Source organism: Capsicum annuum, chromosome 3 (genome assembly GCF_002878395.1).
Source record: "Capsicum annuum cultivar UCD-10X-F1 chromosome 3, UCD10Xv1.1, whole genome shotgun sequence".
Classification (NCBI taxonomy): domain Eukaryota; kingdom Viridiplantae; phylum Streptophyta; class Magnoliopsida; order Solanales; family Solanaceae; genus Capsicum; species Capsicum annuum.
In genome coordinates, this window is record NC_061113.1 from 37,280,077 (window position 1) to 37,296,019 (window position 15,943).

Genomic DNA, 15,943 nt, shown 5'->3' on the forward strand with positions numbered 1-15,943 from the left:
CTTGAAGCTTGAATTTAAAATTAGATCCCCTAGGGTTTGTTCTTAAGAAGATTTGAGAAAGAATGAGGGATTTTGCCTTTAGAGAGGCTTAATCTCATGTTTTGGGGGCTGATATAAGGTGAGAAAAAGACCTATTTACCCATCTGGATGCGAAATTAAGAGAACAAAAATCGTGCCCAGTGATGCGCAGATCAATCCGCCGCATCAATGGTATCGATGCGATTACCAATGCACCACGTCAAGTTCGTTGAGATCTACACTTTGAGGCTGGGAAAATATTTGTTGACGCGATGGGCAACACGGTGTGTTGAGATTGCGTCGACCCACTGTTTTGGTTCAAACAAGGTTTGAAAATTCCAAAAATCACCTGAAGTGACCTATTGACATACCTAATCATGATTTAATCCAAGGATAGACATTTTAAGTCATATGGGTCATGAAATAAGATCGCCAACTTATGAAGGCTAAAAATAATTCTAAGTGTAAACACTTAGCTGAAATTTCTAAGTCTAGGACCTTTTTTCATGCTCTAAAGGACTGAGTTAAGCTTAGGATTTTGTGGGGTCTTACAATATCTCCCCCTTGGGAAATATTCTTCCTCGAATAAGACTGACTAAGATGAGAATACTGAAAGACTGAATTTACATACTGGACATGCACAACAAAGGCATGATTTCATGAATGGAACTACTGATATACTGAGTTTTCACACTGAATATACATAACTGAAGCATGACTAAAATTTTGAAGGCATGAAACATGACTGAGCTATTTCATGAAGGTAGGCATGATATAAGAATGCTACGCAACTAAATTGATACAGAGTTGTAAAGATAATCTGAGCATGGAACTGAGTAAATTCAAGGAAAAATTGTTACCTTGAGCTGAGTCTGATTTTATGGAGAAGAGGTGAGGATACTTAGTCTACATATTTGCTTCAGCTTCCTAAGTAGCTCCCTCCACGGGCAGATTCCGGGAAAGAACTTTGACTAGAGGAACTTCTTTGTTCCTCAATCTGTGAACCTGATGATCAAGAATTTTGACTAGGATCTTTTTATAAGAAAGGTTGTTTTGAACATCTATACCCTCGATACGGACTACAACCGTTGGGTTACCTATGCATTTCTTTAGCATGGAAACATGAAACATTGGATGCACTGAAGCTAAATCTGAAGGTAACTCAAGCTCGTAACCTATCTTTTCGAAACAGATGAGAATGTTGTAAGGATCAACATATCGAGGACTGAGTTTTCCCTTCTTGCCGAACCTCTCTACCCCCTTCATGGGAGAGATTTTCAATAACACAAAGTCACTGATCTCAAACTCAAGATCTTGTCTCCTCACATCTGTATATGATTTTTGTTGGCTTTGGGATGCCCTAAGTGTTTCTCTGATCAACTGAACCTTATCGAAGTCATCAAACACTAGATCAGGCCCTACTACTGTGGCCTCGCCTACTTTGAACAACCAATTAGAGATCTACATCTCCTACCATAGAGTGCCTCAAACAGAGCCATCTGAATACTGGAATGATAATTGTTATTATATGTGAACTCAATCAAGGGTAAGTGGTTATCCCAACTACCCTTAAAGTCCATGGAACACACTCTTAACATATCTTTCAAAGTCTGAATGGCCCTTTTTTCTTGACCATTTGTCTGAGGGTGGAAGGTTGTACTGAGATGAACTTGGGTACCAAGACCCTTTTGGAATGCTTTCCAGAAGTGAGAGGTAAATTAGGTGCCCTTATCTGAGATAATGGATACTGGGACTCCGTGTAACCTAACCAACTCTCTGAAATAGAGTTTGGCATAGTCCTCAATTAGATAGGAGGTATGAACTGAAAAAAAGTAAGCTAATTTGGTTATCCTATCTATAATGACCCAAATAGAATCATGTTGATGATGAGTACGAGGCAAACCTATCACAAAGTCCATATTCACTTTTTCCCATTTCTAAATAGGAATACTGAACTCATGTATGTACCCACTAGGCTTCTAGTGCTCAATCTTAACCTGCTAACACGTAGAGCACTTAGCTACAAACTCTGCGATATCCTTCTTCATCCCACTCCACCAATAGATCTCTCACAAATCGCGATATATCTTAGTGTTCCTTAGATGAATTGAGTAACGCGCACCATGCGCTTCTACAAGAATTCATTGCCTCAAGTCATCTACACCTGGCATACATAGCCGACCCTGGCAATGCAACACACCATCTCCTCCTCAGAAGAAAACCTCTACTTTCTGATCTCTGACTGACCGTTCCAACTTAACTAGACTGGGATCTCTGTCCTGCTTTTCTTTTACTTTAGAAACTAGAGATAATTCTGAACTATTCTGCACCTATACGCTACCCCCTGCTGAATCGACTAAGCGGACACCTAGTCGGGCAAGCTGATGAACTTCCTTAACTAAATTCTTCTTATCATCGTCCACATGAGCAACACTACCCATAGACATCCTACTAAGAGCATCATCCACTACATTGGCCTTGCCCGGATGATACAAGACACTCATGTCGTAGTCTTTCAACAACTCTAACTACCTCCTCTGATATAGGTTCAGGTCTTTCTGAAAAAACACATACTGAAGGCTTTTATGGTTTGTGACCACTTCAACATACACCCCATACAAATAGTGCCTCCAAATCTTTAAGGCAAACACCACTTTTGCTAAATTAAGATCATGAGTGGGGTAGTTCTTTTCATGGGGCTTAAGATGTCAAGAGGCATAGGTTATGACCTTACCTCTCTGCATCAAAACACACCCTAAACCAACTCTGGAACTATCACAATATACCACAAATCCATTTGAACCATCTGGTCTAGTCAAAACTGGGGTTGTAGTTAGTCAAGTCTTCAACTCCTGAAAACATTTTTCACAAGAATCTGACCACTAAAACTTGACTTTCTTCTAAGTTAATATGGACATGCGGGATACAATAGACGAAAAACCTTCCATAAATCGTTGGTAATAGCCTGCCAAACCCAAGAAACTCCTAATATCTGATGGAGAGATAGGTCTCATCCAGATTCTTATTGCTTTGGTCTTTTAAGGGTCAACTCTAATGCCATCACCAAAAATGATATGACCAAGGAAGGCTACTGATCTTATCCAAAATTCATACTTACTGAATTTGGCAAAAAACTAATGGGATTTGAGAGTTTGTAATACTATTCTAAGATGGTCTGCATGACCACTCTCACTGCGGGAGTAGACAAGAATGTTATCAATAAAGACTATGACAAACATGTCCAAATACTGCTTGAACAAGCGGTTCATCAAATCCATGAAGGCTGTTGGAGCATTGGTAAGACCAAATTACATGACTAAGAATTTGAAGTGACCATACCGAGTTATAAAAGCTATTTTTGAAATGTCACATTCTCTGACTCTGAGCTGATGATTACCTGATCTGAGGTCTATCTTAGAAAAGTAAGTGGCACCCTGAAGTTAGTTAAACAAGTCATCAATTCTGGGAAATGGATATTTATTCTTAACTGTGACTCTATTTAGCTGATGGTAATCTATACATATTCTAAGAGAATCATCTTTCTTATGCATGAATAGAACTGGTTTACCCCAGGGGGTACGTTAGGTCTGATGAATACCTTATCTAGGAGATTCTTTAACTGTTCTTTTAATTCTCTGATTTCTGCTGAAGCCATTTTGTATAGCGTAATAGGTATGGGCTGGGTATCTAGAAGAAGGTCTATTTCAAAGTCAATTTCCCTCTCGGAAGGAACCACGAGAAGATCTTCGGGAAACATATCTAGAAATTCACATGCTGCTGACACTGATTAAAGATTAGGGGTCTCTGAACTAGAGTCTTAAACTTGAACAAGATGGTAGACATATCCCTTAGATATTATTTTTATCGCCCTAAGGTAAGAAATAAGTTGACCCCTAAGTGCTGAGGTACTACCCCTCCATTTACAGACAGGTTCATTCAGAAACTGAAAATAGAAAACTCTATTTCTACAGTCAACTGAAGAATAGCATGAATGAAGCTTATCCATGCCGAGAATGATGTCAAAATCTGTCATCTCTAATTCTACTAAGTTTGCTGAAGTAACTTTCTGAGATACCATAATCGGATAGTTCCTGTATACTCGTCGGGCTATGATAGATTTACCCACTGAGGTAGAGACTTAGAAGGGATTTACTAGGATTTTGAAACTGACTCCAAAGTCAACAACTATATAAGGATTTACAAAGGACAAAGAAACTCCTAGATCTAGCAAAGCATAAATATGTAAATAATAAACTTGTAACGTACCAGTGACCACATTAGGAGAAATTTCCTGATCCTATCGGGACTGAAGTACATAGAGTCTGTTTGGGTGTTTCCCACTAGTGGCACTGGAAGCGGCACCCTACTGATTCGGGCGACCTGACAAAGCTGAAAGATGATTATACTGACCCTGAGAACCTGACTGAGGACAATCTTTAATCCTATGGACTGGCGTGCCACATCTGAAACACACATCGCTGCCAGCTCTGCAGAAGCCCTGATGGTTTTGGCCATATTTCTAGCAATAAGGGTTTGTTCGGGCACTACTAACATTACCCTGAGGTTTAGGGCCTGGTGCCCTATCTTTATTGTTGTCTCTAAATTTGGGCACTAGAGCACTGGCTGAGGACGGAGCTGGAATTAAAGAATTCGAGCGGAACTAAGAATGATTTCCACCTTCTAACTTAGGTTGTGTGAGTTTAAATCTACCTGCTCTAGCTCTCTTATTCTCCCTCTCCTTATCCTTATTCTTAGCCTTTTATATCTACTGAGCATGGACTATGAGCCTAGATATATCTATCTCCTTAATCAGCATTGCGGTTCTACACTCCTTGAAAACACTATTAGACACACCCGACATGAACTTACTCATCTTAGATCTGCTATCTGCTACCACATGAGGAGCGTATCTAGCTAACTGAGTAAACTTAAGAGAATACTCTTTTACTGTCATGTTTCCCTACTTTAGATTAATAAACTCCAAAACCTTTGCTTTCTTCAACTCCAGTAGGAAGAACCTATCCAGAAAAGCAGCAGTAAACTCCTCCCATTCTATAGGCCCTGCATCTGCGGCTCTTTCTACCTTACATAGCTTGAACCATGAGTAAGCCACATCCTGAAACTTATATGCGGCCAACTCAGCACTCTCACTAGCGGTCACCCCCATAATATCTATGACTTTCTGCACCTGATCAAAGAATTTCTGTGGGTCCTCATCTAACTTAGACCTAGTAAAGGATGAAGGGTTCATTCAGGTGAGTCTCAAATTCTAGCTGCAGCAGTATTGGCTACTGAGTTGGCCGAAACAAAAGCTGGGTATTCATTCTGGACTGCCACAGAATGAGCTAGAGTGGTGAAAGCTACTCTGAATTCTGCGTAGGAGACATGCTCGTCCAGGGGATCTTCCAGAACGAGCGGAGGTGCTGGCTGGTTTTCTGTTCTCCCTCCGTTATTCTTGTTGGGAGGCATGTTTTAAAAACCAAAGTAAGAAAAAGATTAGAATAAGAGGGTAACTTGAGCTCATGGTCACTCATATGATACGAATACTGAAAGAAGGGAAACTTTTCCTAAAATTGCCTCATAGCCTCTTGTCCATAAGTATGGTATGCTACACACACATGCATTAAAATTTACTAGATGCGTCATTTAGACTCCCGAGGACTCTGTTGAACCTTAGGCTCTAATACCAAGTTCGTAATGCCCCGGGTCTGTACTCCGGATGATACACGGTGCTTACGACCCCAAAGAACTACAGGCTAACCCATGACTAGTAACTGCTATGAGCACTAAATAATAATACTGGAAGTAATGTAGAAAAAAGGCTGAAATGCCATAAGGTTCAAAATCTGAAATACTGGTAAAATATAAGATCTGATGAAAATATTTGAAATATTGAATACTATCTGAAAAGCCTCTAACTAAACTGTCTGAAATGTGTAGTTGATGGGACAAGCCCCCAACTAACTTCAATTACTAAAATACTAAAATAAAAACATATCCTCGATAGATGAGAACTCACTACTAAATCTGACACTGCTGGCTGAATCTGAATCTATCTATGCGTGGTCAGGAACCAAAGAATCTAAACTTATGATATGAGACATCATAGCACAAAGAAAAAGTATGTTCAGGACATGGAATGTACTGGTATGCTAGATGAGGTAAGGCTAAATGCAAGGGTTCATATGTATTAATAGTAACTGACTGAATGATATAGAGTAACTGAATATGAGAACACATAGATAACTGAAACTGTTGTAATTACTGAGTATGCAATATAATGCATATATGTGTATACTATATTTGAGCTTTTACTAAAGCTAAATACTGAGTTCTAATAACTGAACAATTGATATCTAAAGTTACATATAACTAAATTACTGATAACTGAGTGACTGTGTCTGACAGTACTGCTTCTGTAGAACTGAACTGAGTTTTATACTGAGATTGAAACTAAAATTGTGGGAAGCAATCATCTAACTGACATGCCCCTCTCTGAACTTATTAGAGTCCAACCTATAACCCCAGCTGAAAGGGTGTCAGTACTATGCCACAGGTAAAGACAAGCTGAAGAGTCACCCTCATTCTGGCAGGTGCTCTGAATGAGAATGGTGATACCCTCAATCTAGCAGGTAAAATACCTCATAAACCCACAATTTGGTAGGTTGATGTCTCAACCTACGTTGGCAACATAGTTCTGTAACACAAGGACTGTTTCTAAGGATAACACCCTCTACTGGCAGGTGAGTCCCCATCCTTGGGTTCACTCGGTGTTGAATCCTACTCCCAACTGAAATGACACTAAATAAATTTCAAAACTGTACTAGATTGGACTGAACTATTATTTATCGTGTTAACTGACTGAACTGGATCGAGTTAACTGAGTTCTGATGTCTGACTGAATATACTGAGTTCTGTACTGACTAAATACTACTGGTCGTGATATCTCTGAAACTATCCTATAACTACTATATCTCTAAGTTAACAACTAGATTTTTGGGTATTGAATACCCCCAGGACTCGATAGCATGAAAAGTAGAGCATAACATGATCTTGAAAACATAACAATGTTCATTTGTCCATAATTCATTCATAGAGACATTCTATCAAACACTTGTAAGGATAAACTTATGCGTATACTAGCATGTCATGATTTCACCATTTAATTCACATGGACATTCTATCAAACACTTGGAGAGTACAACTTAATGCATATAACCATGGGTAACACATAAACATTATAATTACAACACCCGAACTTGCTAATTCAAGGATTAGAACTTGGGGATTTCATAATTTGATATACATACTATTTCAATTTCATGGAACTTGCAATTAATCATGGATTGAAAACTCAAATAATGTCATGAACCCGAACACAATCCAATTCAAGCATGTAAATCATGAATTATTAAGCTTGTAGTTTTTTTTAAAAGAGATTCTTGGACTCTATAGGTGAAAGGAACTCATAGATGAACACCTAACATACCTCGATATTTAAATTTGTGAGGATTGATGGTGAATTCTTGAACCTTGAATTTGAAATTAGATCCCCTAGGGTTTGTTCTTGAGAAACTTTGAGAAAGAATGATGGATTTTGCCTTTAGGGAGGCTTAATCTCGTGTTTTGGGGGATGATATAAGGTGGGAAAAAGACCCGTTTACCCCTCTGGATGTGAAATTAAAAGAGCAAAATTGTGCCCAGTGATGCGCAGATCAACGCGCCGTGTTGATGACATGTACACGATGACCAATGCACCACGTTAAGTTTGCATTGGTTCACTGGAATCTATACTCTGAGGTTGGGAAAATATTTGTCAATGCGATGGGCAACGCGGCACGTCAAGATCGCATCGACCCACTATTTTGGTCATCCAAACTTGATTCAAATGAGGTTTGAAAAATCTAAAAATCACCTGAAGTGACCTATTGAAATACCTGATCATGATTCAATCCAAGGATTGATATTTTAAGATCATATGGCTCATGAAATAAGATCGCCAACTTATGAAGGCTAAAAATAATTCTAAGAGTAAACACTTAGCTGAAATTTCTAAGTCTGGGACCTCTTTTCATGCTCTAAAGAACTGAGTTAAGCTTAGGACTTTGCGGGGTCTTACAACATAGGTATCCGGTGTTCATAACCTTTCAGCACTGAATGACCATAAAATACGATAACACAGTTTAAAAACAGTAGTATGGAAACATGGTTCATAGACCCAAAATCTGGACATCTCACCGAAAAAGTGAAAAGCTTGAACTTGAACATGGGCATATCTTAAAACATAAGAAAACAACATGATTACATGGCTAAGTTTACAATTCGCTATTATAACATGAAATTCACTTGGAGATGACATGAGAAATTAAAACTTGTAGCAAGAGATAATTTTGACTTTTCATGGAATCATACGTGGACATCTCAGTATATAATCATAATACGTGAATTTGAGAATGAAAACATATTAAACTTAAGGTACTAACAATTTCTCATCAAAGTAATGGAATTTAAGATAAGACATCAAACTTGTAGTTGGAAACATGAATAAATACAACTCCTATGCTCTTTAGTCCCTTAATCACATGATAACGCCATATTTTCACACATAAGAGTTTGGGGATGAATTCTGTCTTAAAACATGTAAATTTAACTTGAAAAGTCATGAATTTGGACACAAGGTTGAAACATTAACCTTGTCCAAAATCCCACATACCTTAATCGATGAATTCTTGAAGAAACTTGAAATTAGAACTTGAACCCTTGAATTCTTGAGGAAGAGAGCTTGAATCTTGGGACTTGAATGATGAACTTGTGAAAGAAACCCTATTCTTGATGTTTTCTTGAAGATTATTGAACTTGGAATCTTAAATTCTTATATTTCTTGGGAAAAAAGTTTGGATTTTGTTCTTGGGGAAGATGAGGGTTTACATAAGGGTTTGATGATGAAATGTGGGCAAATAATGCCCTTTTAGTATTTTAATCTGTCACTTGAGTGCTTAGGGGCAAGGGGAAATGACTAAAACTCCCTTTGGGCTTGTATTTATGGATGCAGAAAAACATTACTCCGCGTCGCGGAGCTAGACGTGGTAACTTAGCTATCGCGGCAGCTTACTGATTCTTATGATAATGATTATAACTTTCCACTCGGGTATCGGATTAAGGTGAAATTGGTATCGTTGGAAAGCTAATTCAATTATCTACAATTTGATAGGTTTTGAGTAGAAAAATTCCATAAAAGTTATACACGTTCAAAGTTGACCCTTGTAGGATCGAATACCAAGATTTGACCGAGTCAAAGGCTCTTAGATCAACTTTGCTCTAAGTGATTTCTATGAAAAATTTTCACCTCATAAGCACTTCACACACTATCACAAAGATCATGACACATGTATTCAATTATAAATCATAGGATAACATTTTACACACGTAAGAATGACAGTTCAATTTCTAGCTCAAAAATGTGGGGTGTTACATCATAATAAAAAGGCAATGTGCTCTTGAAGAGTCCACGACATAACACTTCATGAAACATTATGAGAGGTTTAGGTACCTAAAAATAATGAAGTGACGAGATCTCAAAATATTATGTCGCACTGTGGACCGATATGAAATAATTTATCATCAATGATATCTTTGAAATAATATTCAGAAAGATTATGAGGATCAGAATGTTGTGCTTATTTAAGCATGCTGACGTAGAAATATTTATCAAGTGACATGAAAGGATACATATTGGTAAGTATAACACTTATTTGATTTGCAGTCAAAAACTTGAAAATGTCACACGTGAAATTTTGAATGTTGTCAATTGACAAAATTTATATGAAAACTTTTTTAAGGATTCAAAATGTTTGAAGCATATAAAAGTTTCTGGAAAACTTATTTATAATCCTTATATTGCATAAATTTATAACATGAAAATCATTGGAACTTTTGGAGAGCTTTCAAAAGCAATAGATTATTTGCTGAAATGAGAAATATACCGAATTAGACTGGTTATATATCTTAGTGCAATTTGTGTACTAATGTATCTTGTAAATACTACAAGGCCTGATATAGCCTTTTCGGTCAAATTGCTAGCAAGGTATAGTTCTTCTCCTATTAGGAGACATCGAAATGGGATCAAACACATGAGCTTATTTTGTTCTAGAGATTGCAGTCCTGATCTTGTTGGTTATGTTGATGTTGGGTATTAATTTGACCCACAAAAAGCTCGATTTCAAGCAGGCTATGTGTTCATATGTGGGGTACTGCCATATCTTGGAGATCCACAAAGCAGTCTATCATAACCACTTCATCGAAATTATGCTGAGATAATAAATATTCATAAAGCAAGCCGAGAGCATGTGCAATTGAGGTCCATAATATATCGCATTCGAGAAAAATATGATTTGAAATGTGACAAAGTACCCATAATTTTATATGAAGATAATGCAGCATACATAGCACAATTTAAGAGAGGATTCATAAAAGGGGATAGAACGAAGCATATTTAGTCAAATGAACATACCCAGTGTATTCCCACAAAGTGGGGTCTGGAGAGGGTAAAGTGTGAGCAGTTTATACCACTATCTCAACTAAAGTACAGAGGCTAGTTTTTAAAAGACCCCCGACTCAGGACAGATAACAAATATAACAAATAAAAAACATAAAAGAAACCAACAAAAAGCGATATCACACCGCGAGATAGTAGAGGAAACAAAACACCCACAAAGTAATATTATAAACTAGCTATACGAAACCATAGATATCACAAAAATACCACAAACAAGAGGCTACAAGACACTATAGGCACGGATACAAACATAGCACTCTTTCCTACTATTACAAACGTACCCCTACCTACTAACCCTCTATCCTAATTCGCATCCTCCATACCTTTCAATCAAGGGTCATGTCCTCCGTAAACTGTAACTATCCTATGTCTTGCCTAATCTCCTCCCTTAAATATTTCTTTGGCCTACCTCTACCCCATCTAAAATCATCTATAGCGATTCTCTCCCACCTCCGAACTGGAGCATCCATCTCCCTTCTCATCACATGCCCAAACCAACGCAACCTCACTTCTCGCATCTTGTTCTCCCCCGAAGCCACTTTCACCTTCTCTAAAATAGTCTCATTTCTAACCCTATTTAGCTTGGTAATTCCATACAACCATTGCAAAATCCTAATCTCCATCACCTTTAACTTTTGTATGTAGGAGTTCTTAACTAGCCAAAACTTCGCTCTATACAACATAGCCGATCGGACTGCCACTCTACTGAACATACCTTTAACCTTAGGAGGCACCTTCTAATATGATCTAAGCTTTAAAGACTCGAATCTAATATGCGAAAAGTAAATATAGAAGGATAGAATAACCAAGATAGGAAGATAGATATGAAATTAATACTAAAAGGGCAATCGAAGGATGTATCAAATCTTAAAACCTTCCTTAATGACAATCAATAGACACCTAACTCTTACAATGAACATAAAGGAGATTTGATCCACCTTACCACCAGCATTTCTAAGAAAAGTTCAACAAATGCTTTTCCAAGCACTCAACAGTCCCGAGAAGTCTTATGAATACATCATGTAAAAATTATCATCAAAAAATAAGTAAGAAAAAACCCTAATCTATTTATTTATAGTTTGGCTAAGTATTACATAATTAGGGCCAAAAAGTGACCCAAATATAAGAAAAGGCCAACTAGGGGATGTTTTGACTCGCTCTTAAAATGCTAGAGTGGATCCAAAGTACCTTGGGCACATGACCCTTCCAAGGGGCTTTTGAGCCCCGTTTATACTCCTTCGACCTCGTCAAAGTCCTTTGACCCTTCTTAATGGTAATATTCAGCCATGTGGAATCTTTTAAAAGCACTAAGGAGCCATCAAGCAACTTGAACATCATATGTATCTCATTCAAAGGTTTGGAGGCAATTTGGCTTGTATCATCCTCCCCTTCTTGAAAAGGATTTGACCTCGAATCCAAACCTTGCAAAACTAAAGGAAGGACAAACAAATACAACATCCTCATAAAATTAGGGTTAAGGTTAGCACAAATATTCATAGCATCATGCCAAGGTTGCACACACTTAAGATATAACTAAGGATCCCTTGTTTTGAAATTTAAAAACTTATTGAAGAACGCACAAAGGGGTTGGCTATGGGTTTCATCAAAAGATAAGGATATTACAAAGGTCATAATGGCATCAAATAGTTCAAAAGGTAAAACTACCTCCACCTTAGGAGCTATAAGACACAATTGTTTCTTTACCTCTTTAAGAGACCACATCAAGAATGGTGCCTCAATTGGTTTTAAAGTCCATAAGACCCATATAGCATTGTCATTCAAAAAAGTGGACCAACCAATAAGTTTCCTACCTCTACATAAAACAAATCCAAAAATAGCATGGATATCATCATAAGCAAAGAGGTAGTATAGAAAGGAATAAATTATAAAAGCATCATACAAGGTGCTATTATTTATAATAAGTCCATTTGGCTCAAAAAACATAGAACATAATGCACACAGGGATGGAATCAAAGCTTTTAAGCGTGTATAACTCTTTCCCTTCAAACAACTTCCCAAAAGAAATAAATTCATTAATGGCGTCATGCCCTTAGTAGTTTGTTTATCTTCATTAACAAAGGCAAGCATGCTACCTAGAGCCCCAAAAGATACTTCAAATTGTCATGCCCTAAGAAGGTGACAAGAAGTCCTTAACATCCATGGGCTCTTCCACAAACAAATAATAAACTTGGAATCCATAAGTTGGGATTCATATAATTTAAGCACAAGTGTGTCAAGCAAAGATGAAAATTTATAAGCAACACCTAAAGGAGACAATGACATATTTGCCTTCGGTTTCCCAAGAATGATACCACCTTAGTGAAGGAGGTCATTAATTCCACTCAAGTGTTGAGGGGGGTATCACATGAATGGAATTCATCCAAAGTAGTCTTAAGAGATAACTTTCTTCTTAACCTACAAGTAGTAAAAACTTGGTCAAGAGTGGAAACACACAATGGTGAACTCTCTTGGAGCTTTTCATGGCTCCTCTTCTTTAAAAGCCCTTCATCTTGGTTAGAGGTCTTTCCCTTACACAATGTTGGTCCATTGAGTAGATTATGATCCTCGAGAAAGACTTTCTATCATAGGGAAGGATACCAACACCCCCATTCAAACTTTTCTTGCCATATAGACCAAGAATTAAGTTAGGCATACCAATATCACTATATCCAAATTTGGCGTTGGGTCAAATGGAAAGAGCGGCCATAGATACGTGTCTAGGAAACACTTTTTTTCCTTATAGGCTTATCCCAAACTAAAAGATATACTCTCCACATTAGTCTAAACATCATCAAAAACAAGGGGAAAGTAGACAAAAGTATCACTCAAGTCAACTTTAACTATGGTTACCTCATGTATGTACTCACTGTTAGATCTAAGATCATTACCATGAGTATTCTCAATAATATGATCACACAAACTAGAAGAAGAAGCTATGTCCAAACAATGGATACTTTCTCTTTCCATGGAAGAATCCTCAAGTAGACACATGCCACCACTAACATCAAAGGGATTATTACTTAGGCCTTCACAAGAAGCAAGCAATTCATCCTTATAGGTATCAAACAAGGGTGGGGTATCGTACAAAGGACTACAACCACAATCATTTTCAAAGAAACAATCACTTGTTGGGTTTCTTAAATATTCAAGTAAATCAAATTCATCATCACCCGATTGATTATTTCTTTCTAAAACTTCACATTTCTTTCCCTTGAGAGTACTCACATATTCTAAGAAGAGATTTCCATTTTTAGGAGAAATGTTGTCACACCATAGTGGGTTGTCATATGGAATATATCCGTCAAGATGAGCTATATCAACAATGTTATACACACCACAAGGTAATTCGCTAGAAGTGAGCTCCTCATCTTCAAACAAGATATTGCCCGTAAAGAGAAAAGGATCTATCCATAAAAAAGATGTAGAACATGCAAGACCATTCTCTAAAAGACCATTATCAAGTATCAAAGATGTTTCAAGCATATGATTATCCCTATAAGCCACGCAATCATTAGAATCTTTACTAAAGGACAAGATTAAAGGATCACTCCCATTTTCTTGACCAATATTCTCAATTTCATCACTCACTTGAGGTTCCTTAATCATATAACATACATCCACAAGTGGTGGACTAGTTTCTCACATAAGTTGATCAACATAATTTTAATAAGATGATGTAATTTTTTTCAACACAATGGCTTCAACACTAGGTGGACACAAATCGATCTTACAAGAAAAGTCAATTCGGTCATCAATAAGATCAACTAGTGTATCCACACTCACAACATGTACATCATCGTAAAGAGGTAAAGAATCAATAGACTAACATGTAGGTAAGATACTAATCACACTCAATGGGATATTAGCCACACCATCATCATTCTCATGCATAAGAGTGTAAGAGTTAGCTATTTTACCTTGAAGTTCTTGAGCACATTCTTCTTTACCATGAGGTGAAGGTCCTCCAAAAGCCTCAAAAGCATCTAAGATTGCCCTCGACAAATATTCAAAAGGAATCTTCTCTTTTGGTACTTGATCTCCTCTACTTGCGATGTTGGTACCTACACACATGTCCTTATAAATAGAAGGAAAAATAATGTTAGCTTCGGTTGGTGGCAATACCATCATTTCACTCCTCACTGCCTCTCATTTTTTCTTTCTTAGGTTTCCACCTTGCACTCCTTTACTCCGCTCAATCTTTTGTCTCTCATTTTCATTCGGCTTGGAGTAAGTGGTCATCTTTCCTTTAGATTTGGGAAGGGTAGGTGGAAAGAGATGATTTACCTATTGGTCCTTTTCAAACTTAGGCCAATTTTGGACATTTAGAATCTTGTGTTGTGTAAACCAATAGGCACCCAAACGTATGTGTCGACATTCTAATAGGAATATGTCACACCACACCTCCTCATAGTACCCATCTCGGGTAAAGAAAACCTTCATGCTCGCAAAAACTCTATAGCCTTCCAAGAAGTATGGGAAACTTTTGGACACTCGAGGTATTACTAGATAATCAACCATAAGAGGAGTTATGTAGTTAGCATGAAACCAATCATCAAATATAAGAACACATCTCGAAACTCCATAAATCTCTACCCATCTTGAACAAGGTTGTCTTCTTAGATCACTATTATAAAACTTCGTATAACCCTTCGGCATATAAATTATCCTCAAAAACTCTTTCAAGGTACCCTAAGTTTGAGTAGGATTCCTTGCAAGTTTACACCATTCTAAGGTCAGACCTTGAATGTACTTAAGGGCATATGTAGCTTTTTAGGCTTTGCTCATAGCATAATCCTCAAAGACTCTTTCACATTGCCATTCCCAATCAAGGTAAACTTGGGGATCCCGTTCTCCTTTGAAGATACATATAGTAGAAAGATATTGACTACTACTATACCCTCGATTCATACCTTAGTTCCCATCCACACATTTGATCATGGCTATATTCATAGCCCCCATAATCCCCATCTTCTTCGTAGCCATAACATTCTTCACCACATTCATAGTCTCTTATGTTGTAGTCACAATTATCCGAGGCTATCAAATACATGTTCCCCTTATATTACCTTGTACCTACAAAAATGAACACTTAAGATTAGTAGTAAAGTACCTCCCCAACACTGGTATGAACTTACCTTTGTGATCCTCACAATTGGAGAGGCAAATGTTCAAAGTTGATAATACTCCGATAGACGATAAGGTGTCAATCTCTACTTTGCGGCTGGAGTGGATTCTTGTTTGAATGATTCAAAGAAATAAAAATCTACTTACGGACAAAGAAGTTACAATGAATTAAAAACTATAAAATCAAACAAAGAAAAGGACGATGAAAGAATTCGGACTTAATAACTAATCGATTAACTTAGTAAA